The sequence below is a fragment of the Schistocerca gregaria genome, chromosome 5, assembly GCF_023897955.1.
Source record: "Schistocerca gregaria isolate iqSchGreg1 chromosome 5, iqSchGreg1.2, whole genome shotgun sequence".
NCBI classification, from domain to species: domain Eukaryota; kingdom Metazoa; phylum Arthropoda; class Insecta; order Orthoptera; family Acrididae; genus Schistocerca; species Schistocerca gregaria.
In genome coordinates, this window is record NC_064924.1 from 324641199 (window position 1) to 324654614 (window position 13416).

Consider the following 13416-nt stretch of genomic DNA (forward strand, 5'->3'; position numbering starts at 1 on the left):
AATATGACACATTTCATGGGAAGGTCTCATTAGTCCATCCTCACTGTTCGAGATCAAAACCTAATCATCTGCAAGTAGCATCGTTATATAAACTTATTGCTTAAAAGTATGTATGATTCTGCAGATTCATTTTTCACTGTCGTACAACATTGTCAGTGTATATGTGAAAAGGCAATGTCAAAGGGCTGCAACCCTAATGAACTAAGTTAGTAAAATTCGTGCATTTCTCGCTATCCCTCATTTGGGTTCCTGTATTATTACAGATTCTCTGTCTGCTGCAGAAGACTGTGGGCATGTTTTCCTTAATATATTCCATATTAATTGTGTTGATCGAAAGCCTTTACATAAACTGGGGAGAGAATGTGTGCTTCTTTATTGGATCCCTTGTGCTTCTCTAAAATATTTTGTGTAAATCTATTTCTTCCCTTTATGATTTCACTCTTTTCCTCTGATAGAATACACCCCATTATGAGTTTCAGTCTTTCGGTTATTATTATTTATCTTACATACCGAGGTCAAAAACAATTTCCCTCTGTAATTTTGGGATTTGATGTCGTCCTTTTTTTAGTAGTTATTTTATGAGAGATATATTATTTTGGTTTTCCTATCTCATTCAGAAAATATTCGGAAATCATTAGAACCTTGTTTTAAATCATACTAAAGAGTGCTTTATAATTTTACTGCTTATATGCTGACTTCCCACTGCTACAAGGATGTTTGCATTTCGAAGCGCCTACTTCAATCTCTGTTACTCATTGTCATCTTGTCTTAATAAGAAGGTTTCCTAATTTTGTACATAGTGTACAGTAAATATTTCTATTATAACATTGCGAAACATCTTTGTTCGATATTACATTGATATCTGCCACATTCATCTAGATGCATTTTCCTGCTCAGTTTATTCACCTCTGCTTTTTACGTCTTTTACATTTCTGTTTTCATCTGAACTGTTTCTCGGAGTAGCCATTGCACAAGAATAGACAGAGAGAGACACATACTGTGCAGGTTTTTAACTGGACAACCACCTGAATACGAGTAAGGGAGGGAGACCAGAATCTCGTAAAATAACTTCTTACTGACTGCCACTCCCAGGAATTAGTATGCAACCAATCACAAATTACCTGATGCCAAAAAAAGTAGAGCACACAGTTTTCCTATTCAGAAGTGCTCTGTAGATAGCTGCTTATTACTTGCGCATCTTGACAAGCTGGTTACTCCAATGAAAAAGTATGCTTTTAGATGATTTCTTGGGGACTATTACGGACGAGAGGCTCTCATCAGGCTGAGCTGAACTTAGATGCAGACAGAGACCCACTGGCTGATCTTGCAGCAATACGATCCGCTACCTACCGATTACGAGTATGGTAAGATCGACCTGAACAGCAAAAAAAAAAAAAAAAAAAAAAAAAAAAAAAAAAGGTTAAAATGTGCTTAACCTACATTATCCTAAGGACAAACAGACACACCCATGCCCGAGGGAGGACTCGAACCTCCGCCCGGACCAGCCGCACAGTCCATGACTGCAGTGCCTTAGACACGCTCAGCACCTGAACAGCGAAGCAAACTGTAGGTAAAGAGCAATTATTTTTAACGACCTTCGGTAATTTCAGTTTTTTTCTGAAATCTAATTTCAGTTTCTTCGCTGAAAGGTTTTTTTCACTTCCAGGTTCAATGTGCCTTCGTCTCCGGCAATAGATGCACACGGCCATCCTTCCGTAACATTTTCAGTATGTATTTTCTAACCTTTGCATTCATGGTACTACATCACCAAATGTAACTGTTTTGTTCAGATATGCGGTTACGTGAATCACAATTGCAGGTCCCCTATCCAGATTACCCAAGTGTTAGCCAAATCATTTTTAATATTCTTTCCACTTGCTTATTGTGATGTTAATTATTTACACGTTTAGTAAACAGAGATCATTGACATTTTTGTCTAACTTTGTAATGAGATGAATTCCTATATCATTGATCTAAAGGAAGATGATTTACTTACATCAGATGCACACGGTCAGATCAAGATGTTTAATTAAAGATTCCCATTTAACTAGTTACATTCTCTGTCCGAACAGGCCCAACAGTACCAACCGACAGCCGTGTCATCCTCTACCGATACTTGTCACTGGTAGGGTCATGAAAGAGCAAGTGGTCAGCACAACGCTCTCCCAGTCGTTTTTGTGACCAGTGCAGTGCAATCTGCCTGCCAACAGTGGTCTGCAGACTCGAACGGTGACTCATTCCAGTGCTAGCGCCCAACAGCGAGTAACTTGTGGTGGTCTGACGGGAAAGCCGGCCGTGGTGACTGAGCGGTTCTAGGCGCTTCAGTCCGGAACCGCGTGACCGCTACGGTCGCAAGTTCGAATCCTGCCTCGGGCATGGATGTGTGTGATGTCCTTAGTTTAGTTAGGTTTAAGTATTTCTAAGTTCTAGGGGACTGATGACCTCAGATATTAAGTCCCATAGTGCACAGAGCCATTTTCCGACGTAAACTGGTGGTACCGCGGCGGAAAGGCCATTGGCTTCACTGGTTACATGACAGGATGTAAGCTAAGAACGCACACGTACACACCGACATACTGAAGCAGAAGACCTGTCTTTTGTTTTGCTAAGGTATGTAGTTCTAGATTCTCTTGTGGAGCATCTGTAATTCGTCCAAAGCGTCTAAGACACTAAAGCTGCTGAAAGTTGCGAAAGCTCTTCACATGTTTCAGCTGGCTTTGACAGTAATCTCTCCATCGTTTTCGATTATATTATCTGTTCCCTCTCTTCCTATTAGTACTTGGTAATCTCCAGTAGTTTCAATATTGTCATTCCTACTTACCTAGTGTTTTCTGTAGACTTTCTTTCTTTCTCCTTTCCACTAGGGCTTACACCACATTGCATGTTATATAAGGTTAAGAGGTCTTACATCTTGTACTGCATATCTGTTCGTTTATCCCTGTATAACTAAGCAGCCTTTCGACTTTTATTAATTACTATAGCCACTTCATTTCGCACTGTTCTTCATTGCTCCACCCAACCATATCATAGTATAATTCCTAGATTGATAGTCCCTTAAGTTATCTTTTTCATGTATGTAATCAACGCTGTATTGCATCTCCTCTCTATAGGTAATTATTGTAATTCCCTTTTTTGTCGATTTCCGTCTTACTTTCCTTATTAGAAAGTTTACGTATTCCAATATAGAAAAACCTTGTCCTTTTTCTTTTTCAGCTCGTCTCATGGGTTTGTGTGTGACTTATCCTTTTATGTAGCTCGCCAGTAATTTCTGTTTTGCTTGGGTGCATTACGAGGCCTGCTCAGATATAGATGAATATTGGGGCTGACATTTCTCGGCCTTCCAATATTTATAGGGCTTTAGGTTATTTGATTTTATGTAACTTTATAAAACAAAATCAAGTCCTGCTGCACTGGTGTCTTCTTTGACACTCTTTGCCTCTTCTAAAAATGCATTGCCAAAACACCCAAGAAATTTCGCATTCAAATCAATCTCGAAACTTAAAAGCCACATCAGTATAACATAATCCACAACATCCGTAAATAGGCTGTTCCTGTTTATGGAAAGCCCGTATTATTTGGTTTTTGTGGAGCAGCCATCACAGAAATAGTAATTCAGTATGCTGATAGTTGTCATAACTGAAACTTTCGTGTTTTTGGGGTCTTCTCCCAAATTTCCGAAGTTAGCGCACAAAGCCGGTACAGATAATTAGTAGTGCGATGCCTTTTATTCCTGCCTGCTGCGGCTTTCCACGCATTCCTCTCCAATGCCAACCTCTTCAGCGTCCTCAATTATTTGCGGTTTACATCCCGACTTAAGTCACCCACCTGCAGTTTTAGGCTCTATTGCTCCATCAGGCACAACGGAAATTTTTCCTTGACGTCTTAACAAATCTCCTGTCATACTGTACTTTCCTCCTTACACAAATTTTTCAACATCCGTCAACAGCTTCACATCTCAACGGTACGTTTCTCTTCTTTCACGTTTTTTTTCCACAGTCCATGATTCACTTCATACAATACTGTGCTCAAAACATTCTCAAGTCATTTCGTTTCAGACGATAAAAGTGATAGTAGGAAAGCTGTGTGGAGTTTGAAAGTCCCCTTTGTCCGATCAAGAGTGATTTTATTTTCGAGTTATCAGAATTCGCATCGAAAACTTCGTGGTGCCCGGATTTGATGTTGAGTTATTTCTAATCTCATGTCTATTACTCCTCATTACTACCGTTATGGTTTATGCTTCAAGAACTGTAAACTATTTAATAAGTAGTGTATTTATTGCTTACTTTCTCTATGAATAACAATGTTGTCAGCGATTCTTTTCATTTATATACTTTCACACATTGTTATAATCCCACTACTGAACGTTTCTAATAAAATGTGAACATCCAGAATCTATAAGTAGCAGCAGAGTGATTGGTGACAGAGAGCACCAAGAAACACGTTACTCCTGAGTCAGTCTGAAGTAGCCGTGCATTTTATATCTTCCGGTAATGACCTGTAAGTTGTAAAAATGCATTGAGATTTAATTTGCTGCCCCCACTGGCCACAAAACTCATCTGATAATAGGCGATCATGTCTTGATTAAATCACAGTTCCTCTTTTATTCAACGGCACCTCTCAGTTGTGGAAAGAGGACTTAAACACAGTTGTTAGGGAAGTAGGCGGCACATTAATTTATGAGAAGAATCATCATGATAATTAATGTACCTATCGCGATTGTTTATAATACCTTATTCTGAATATTATTCGTCAGTTTGGCACACTTACCTAATAGGATTTCAAGGGAATGTTTGAACGACAGCTGTGTGTTGCGACACCGGCTTGATTCGTCAGTAAGCTTTACTGCAAGACGCTACAAGAAATCCTTAATCATCGCTCTGAATATTTCGATAGCTTTCATTTTGTTAATGTTATTGGTATTAGTAACTACTGGAGTCTTACAAATCTATAACAGAATCCTGCGACATGGTGGCCATGTGCGAAATACCCTGTCACAGAAAACAGAAACCCGTCACGTCAGTACGAGATATGTTATATAGCACGCGTATGTCGGTGAAAGACGAGTTGTTTGGTCTCCTCATATAATCTAGAGAGCATGTTGCATAAGTTATCGCTCCATCTGCTGCCATCAGCAGCCAAGACTACGTTGGCAACATGTGGGCAACGTTTCATCGAGTACTCTGCTGAAGATTGAAGGGTCTGAGCACTATGGGATTTTACATTTGAGGCCATCAGTGCCCTAGAACTTAGAACTACTTAAACCTAACCTAAGTACATCACACACATCCATGTCCGAGGCAGGATTGGAAACTGCGACCGCAGCAGTCGCGTGGTTCCAGACTGAAACGCTTAGAACCGCTCGGCCACGGCAAAAGATTCACAAGAAAGCCCTTACACATCCTCCAAATTGTCACGCTCTCTCCCCATGCGGTTTCTAGAATTTTTGAGCCTTGAAGTACTTTCGTGACCATCGATTTGCTTCGGACGAAGAGGTGCAAGCCACGGTGCACTCATGGGTCCGTAGGCAAACGCAAACGAAATTCACAAGAAGACCATATTGTTCACAGTGGGATAAACTATTAACAGTTATGGTGATTGCTTTTGAAATAAGAAACTTTTTACGTACAGTTTTCCCACCTGTGTCGTTTTCATCTGACTGCTCCTTATACGAGGGCTGGAACTTTAACAGTGCCAACTATTTATCTACAGTTCGTACAAAATAGATACATGTTTCAAAGTTTTACTAACCTTCAGAGTAGTCACCAGCATTGTGTATAACTCGTTGACAGTGATGTGGAAATTCTAGGATAGTCTTCGCAGTGCCAGTTGTGTTGGCAGTTCTAGCGTCGCGGTCTATTGTCCGACAAATCTGTAGCAGTTCTGAAGCAAATGCCACGAATTGTTTCCTTCAGTTTAGAAATCGTGTTGATCTCGTAAGGGCTTAAGTCAGGGGTGTGCAGTAGGTGGTATAGCACCTACTTAGCAGCCCCATCAGTAAAACAGATCGGTAACAGCTCACACTGTAGGTGCTTCAGCATCGTCCTGCAAAATGATGGTTGGGTCCTGCAGAATGTTTCATCACTTCTGTCTCTATCTACATCTACATCTACATGACTACTCTGCAATTCACATTTAAGTCCTTGGCAGAGGGTTCTTCGAACCACAATCATACTATCTCTCTACTATTCCACTCCGAACAGCGAGCGGGAAAAACGAACACCTAAACCTTTCTGTTCTTTCTCTTATTTTATTTTGATGATCATTCCTACCTATGTAGGTTGGGCTCAACAAAATATTTTCGCATTCGGAAGAGAAAGTTGGTGACTGAAATTTCGTAAAAAGGTCACGCCGCGACGAAAAACGTCTATGCTGTAATGACTTCCATCCCAACTCGCGTATCATATCTGCCACTCTCTCTCCCCTATAACGCGATAATACAAAACGAGCTGCCCTTTTTTGCACCCTTTCGATGTCCTCCGTCAATCCCACCTGGTAAGGATCCCACACCGCGCAGCAATATTCTAACAGAGGACGAACGAGTGTAGTGTAAGCTGTCTCTTTAGTGGACTTGTTGCATCTGCTAAGTGTCCTGCCAATGAAACGCAACCTTTGGCTCGCCTTCCCGACAATATTATCTATGTGGTCCTTCCAACTGAAGTTGTTCGTAATTTTAACACCCAGGTACTTAGTTGAATTGACAGCCTTGAGAATTGTACTATTTATCGAGTAATCGAATTCCAACGGATTTCTTTTGGAACTCATGTGGATCATCTCACACTTTTCGTTATTTAGCGTCAACTGCCACCTGACACACCATACAGCAATCTTTTCTAAATCGCTTTGCAGCTGATACTGGTCTTCGGATGACCTTACTAGACGGTAAATTACAGCATCATCTGCGAACAGTCTAAGAGAACTGCTCAGATTGTCACCCAGGTCATTCATATAGATCAGGAACAGTAGAGGTCCCAGGACGCTTCCCTGGGGAACACCTGATATCACTTCAGTTTTACTCGATGATTTGCCGTCTATTACTACGAACTGCGACCTTCCTGACAGGAAATCACGAATCCAGTCGCACAATTGAGACGATACCCCATAGCTCCGCAGCTTGATTAGAAATCGCTTGTGAGGAACGGTGTCAAAAGCTTTCCGGAAATCTAGAAATACGGAATCAACTTGAGATCCCCTGTCGATAGCGGCCATTACTTCGTCCGAATAAAGAGCTAGCTGCGTTGTACAAGAGCGATGTTTTCTGAAGCCATGCTGATTACGTGTCAATAGATCGTTCCCTTCGAGATGGTTCATAATGTTTGAATACAGTATATGCTCCAAAACCCTACTGCAAACCGACGTCAATGATATAGGTCTGTAGTTAAATGGATTACTCCTACTACCCTTCTTGAACACTGGTGCGACCTGCGCAATTTTCCAATCTGTAGGTACAGATCTATCAGTGAGCGAGCGGTTGTATATGAGTGCTAAGTTTGGAACAATAGTATCAGCGTAATCTGAAAGGAACCTAATCGGTATACAATCTGGACCTGAAGACTTGCCCGTATCAAGCGATTTGAGTTGCTTCGCAACCCCTAAGGTATCTTCTTCTAAGAGACTCATGCTAGCAGATGTTCGTGTTTCAAATTCTGGAATATTCCATTCGTCTTCCCTGGTGAAGGAATTTCGGAAAACTGCGTTCAATAACTCCGCTTTAGCGGCACAGTCGTCGATAACAGTACCATCGGCACTGCGCAGCGAAGGTATTGACTGCGTCTTGCCGCTTGTGTACTTTACATACGACCAGAATTTCTTCGGATTTTCTACCAAATTTCGAGACAATGTTTCGTTGTGGAACCTATTAAAGGCATCTCGCATCGAAGTACGTGCCAAATTTCGCGCGTCTGTAAATTTTAGCCCATCTTCGGGATTTCGCGTTCTTCTGAACTTCGCATGCTTTTTCCGTTGCCTCTGCAACAGCGTTCGGACCTTTTTTGTGTACCACGGGGGATCCGTTCCATCTCTTACCAATTTATGAGGTATGAATCTCTCAATTGCTGTTGCTACTATATCTTTGAATTTGAGCCACATCTCGTCTACATTCGCATAGTCAGTTCGGAAGGAATGGAAATTGTCTTTAAGAAGGCTTCTAGTGGCACTTTATCCGCTTTTTTAAATAAAATTATTTTGCGTTTGTTTCTGATGGGTTTGGAAGAAATGGTATTGAGCCTAGCTACAATGACCTTGTGATCACTAATCCCTGTATCAGTGATGATGCTCTCTATCAGCTCTGGATTGTTTGTGGCCAAGAGGTCAAGTGTGTTTTCGCAGCCATTTACAATTCGCGTGGGTTCGTGGACTAACTGCTCGAAATAATTTTCGGAGAATGCATTTAGGACAATCTCGGAAGACGTTTTCTGCCTACCACTGGTTTTGAACAAGTATTTTTGCCAACATACCGAGGGTAGGTTGAAGTCCCCACCAACAATAACCATATGAGTGGGGTATTTATTTGTTACGAGACTCAAACTTTCTCTGAACTGTTCCGCAACTGTATCATCGGAGTCTGGGGGTCGGTAGAAGGAGCCAATTATTAACTTAATTCGGCTGTTAAGTATAACCTCCACCCACACCAATTCGCACGGAGTATCTACTTCGATTTCACTACAAGATAAACCACTACTGACAGACACAAACACTCCACCACCAATTCTGCCTAATCTATCTTTCCTGAACACCGTCTGAGACTTCGTAAAAATTTCTGCAGAACTTATTTCAGGCTTTAGCCAGCTTTCTGTACCTATAACGGTATCAGCTTCTGTGCTTTCTATTAGCGCTTGAAGCTCAGGGACCTTTCCAGCGCAACTACAACAATTTATAACTATAATTCCGACTGTTCCTTGATCCAAGCACGTCCTGTAATTGCCAAGCACCCTTTGACATTGCAGCCCATCCCGCACTTTCCCGAGGCCTTCTAACCTAAAAAACCGCCCATTCCACGCCACACAGCCTCCGCTACCCGTGTAGCCGCCAGCTGAGTGTAGTGAACTCCTGACCTATTCAGCGGAACCCGAAACCCCACCACCCTATGGCGCAAGTCAAGGAATCTGCTGCCAATACGGTCGCAAAACCGTCTGAGCCTCTGATTCAGACCCTCCACCCGGCTCTGCACCAAAGGTCCGCAGTCGGTTCTGTCAACGATGCTGCAGATGGTGAGCTCTGCCTTCATCTCGTAAGCAAGACCGGCATCCTTCACCAAATCAGATAGCCGCGGGAATCCAGAGAGAATTTCCTCGGATCCAAAGCGACACACGTCATTAGTGCCGACATGTGCCACCACCAGCAGCTGGCTGCACCCTGTGCTCTTCATGGCATCCGGAAGGACCCTTTCCACATCAGGAATGACTCCTCCCGGAATACACACGGAGTACACACTGGATTTCTTCCCCTCCTTAGCCGCCGTATCCCTAAGGGGCCCCATTATGCTCTTCATATTTGTAACACAACATACGACCAACTAGATTTCTAAACTGTAGAAAGGCTTCACGGTATTCGCTTCATAAATGCTACAAATTCGTCGGGAAATAGACGGCGCCGCTCGAACTGTCAACACCACTGGCACTGCTAACAGTATCCTTCGACTTCCACATCGCTGACATCGGTTTATACACAGTGCTGGTGACTACTTTGAAAGTCAGTGAAACTTTGAAACTCGTATGTATTTTGTACGAGCTGTAAATAAATAGTTGTCACTATTAAAGTTATAACCCTCGTACAATCTTCTTAAAACGCTTAACTCGACTTTCTCTACAGCAGCGTGTTTGGAATGAATGTTTCTTTCTCCTCTTCGCAATATTTTACTGTTTCAATGACAAGTGCTCTTTACTCCTGATCTGACAAATACATAAAACTCGTTATTACTCTCCGTGTGTTTGTTCCATCGATATCAAAATGTACTAAAAGGATAACGCAATGTCTCACGTCTCTCGATTGACACATTCATACGTATTCAAATACATCCACTCACATCATACAACCAAAGTGTAAATACACCATAGTATACGTCGTTATTACTTGAGTGCATAATGAAGACTGTGTTAACTGACGTACAATGTCAGTATTTAAGTTAGAGTGAAACCATGAAATACCAGTGCATGATGCGACTTCCCTAACACGTTGTTACGAAGCTTAATCAACTTCCAAATAACGACAACTTTAACCTGAGCCTATCTAATTCTATATATACATATCTTGTGTGTCAGATATCTGCGAGAGATATCACTGTTGCTATGTATGCACTGACAGACAGATTGAAAATACCAGTTCATTAATTTTGACTTGCAGTTACAAATAATAGTTTCCGATATTTTATTAAGTCATTAACGTGTTCCCATGGCTAAAGGTTCCGTCTTTCTATGTTATCCTACACACGGTTCCCTATTCTGCTTTGAAAGTCAGGGTTCCCAAGATGTAAATTTGCGACTCGGCAACATGCCTCTCCAGCCGAAGATCGTCATTGTTTCTGTCGGAAGGAAGCTGGGTGGTATGGTCTCTCCGACCCCTTTCTTCCCGAAACTAGATGGCCACAAGGTGGCATGTGGCCACAGTCCAGGTCTTATAAATTCACTAAAACGTATTGCTACTATAATCGTACTTCGTGAACTTCCCGCAGCGCCAGGAAATATTGTAGGCTCCACAGGGGAAAATAAATGGATGGGATTAACTGGAGGTAACACGTTTATGTAGAAAATGTACTCACAATCACACATTGGTACTATGCTCTCACAGTCAATTAATGTGCTTCTAAATAGTGTGTTGTTTCCAAGTATACTTCGTCTCCTTGTGTATCTTGAACGATGTTACTAGCTGAAACTTACTGCGGAAATGAGTCTTCCGCCTCACTTGTAAGAAGGCTGTTTAGGTTTTTTTTATTGGTAACGCCGCCGCCACGTAGCACTCTGTAAGAAAATCACTGGCTGTGCTGTGTGCTGTCTGTGTTTAGTTTGCATTGTTGTCTGCCATTGTAGTGTTGAGCAGCGGCAGCTGGATGCTAACAGCGCGTAGCGTTGCGCAGTTGGAGGTGAGCCGCTAGCAGTGGTGGACGTGGGGAGAGAGATGGCGGAGTTTTGAAATTTGTAAGAATTGGTGTCGTGAAGTGATATATATATTATGACTACTAAGGTAAATACATTGTTTGTTCTCTATTAAAATCTTTCATTTGCTAACTATACCTATCAGTAGTTAGTGCCTTCCGTAGTTTGAATCTTTTATTTAGCTGGCAGTAGTGGCGCTCGCTGTATTGCAGTAGCTTGAGTAACGAAGATTTTTGTGAGGTAAGTGATTTGTGAAACGTATAGGTTAATGTTAGTCAGGGCCATTCTTTCGTAGGGATTTTTGGAAGTCAGATTGCGTTGCCCTAAAAATATTGTGAGTCAGTTTAAGCACAGTCTTGTATAATTTTTTCTAAGGGGACGTTTCACACTCCTAGTACCAAGTCTATGTTTTGTCGTTAACCTTCCTTGTACTCCTTCCCCTAAACCCACATTCCAGTCCCCAATGACAGCAATTACAGAACCAAAAATTTATGTTATTCACTAGAAAATGAAGTACACATTGTGTTCAACAAGGAATGTATGAATGAGATAATGATACGTATGTTTCAAAATCAAATACTCTATCGAAAATTTCGAGAAGAAAATTAACAGATTAAAATGAGAATTGAGTAGTATGTTTCTTGGATGTTCGAGGTCATGTGTTAAGTATTGATTTCTAAAACTAATGACGTTTTTAAAATTTCAACTTTCATTGCATATTCTGTCAGCTACGTGACTCAATTTTTAAAATACTCGAATAGAAAGCCGAGATTCGCGAATTTTACACTTGGGCATCGCTTTTTTATGCACCTACTTACAATTAAAACATGTAAACTGTTCGTAAAATCTTTTTCTCTGAACTTCGATCTTTTCAGATCGTTGTGGACTGCACTCATTTCGTGAACAGTTCAACGTTTTTGCGTTAGTTCAATATTTCTGCGTTAAATACATCTTTGTCATAGAATGAAAATCATACGAAGGTACCTTCTGGACATTCATCTTATACTGATCTCCTGTGAGAGTAACGGCAGTGATCGGTTGAGACTACGGTACTGGTACGTAGGTAACTACAACAGCCCCTGCAGAATCGGTAGTTTCTGATTATGTTCTTCGCTTAAGGCAATTATTAAATTTATATATCTACTATCGGGATTTTGGCTACTGTACCAGTTTCACGCTAATATAACGGCTGAAATAGCCTTAGTAAATAAGCGTCTTCGAATACTTCTGAGTATACTCAGCGACCTCCTATATGTTTCATGCTCCGTCTTGGAAACTACGAGGTCTGAGACTGCGATATCCTGCTATCGTGGGAGATACCGTACGTAGGAGTGGGCCGTCGTGCTCACTGATATGCTCGCGTTCAGACTCGAGAGTGATCTTTTGGTATGTCCCACAGTAACGCTACGCGATAGCCAGATTTGTGAAAATGTATGACAATGGCAGGTTAAATTATTTTATTCTAGGTTTCCCTACAAGCTCCTTGCATCATATTCTAAACAATTTTCATTATGTGGAATGAGTCAGTAGGTTTGCAAAGAAGATACTTACCTCGTGAAAACCTATGAACTTGCTGGACAGTTGTACATCTGCGTTAGTAGCTTTAATCTCCTTTTTGGTGGTGGGGAATTGGGAAATCATCCGTTTTTAACTGGTTTAATGAGGCCCTCCACGAATTCCTCTCCTGTGCCAACTTCTTCATCTCCCAGTACCACCTGCACCCTACATCCTTAAATAGTTCTGGATGAATTCCAATCGCTTCCTTTCTCTAGTTTTTGCACTCTATCGCACCCTCTAATATAATGGAGGTCATTCCCCGATTTCTTAACGGATGTCCTATCATCCTGTCCCTTCTCCTTGTCAGTGTTTTCCACATATTCCTTTCCTCTCTGATTCTGTGCAGAACCTATTCATTCCTTACCTTATCAGTCCAACAAATTTTTCACATTCGTCTGTACCACCACATCTCAAATGCTTCGATTCTCTTCTGTTCTGGTTTTCCCACAGTCCATGTTTCATTACCATACAATGGTGTGCTCCAAAAGTATATTCTCAGAAGTTTCTTCCTCAGATTAAGGCCGATGTTAGATAGTTGCAGATTGTCTAGGCCAGGAATGCCCTTTTTGCCAGTGTTACTCTCCTTTTAATATCCTTCATTGGTTGTTATGCTGAGAAGGTAGTAGAATTGTTTAACCTCATCCACTTCGTTGCCATCAATCCTGATGTCAGGTTTCTCGCTGTTCTCATTTTTACTGCTTCTCATTATATTCGTGTTTCTTCGGTTTAATCTCAATCTATATTTTGTACTCATTTGACTGTTCATTCCATC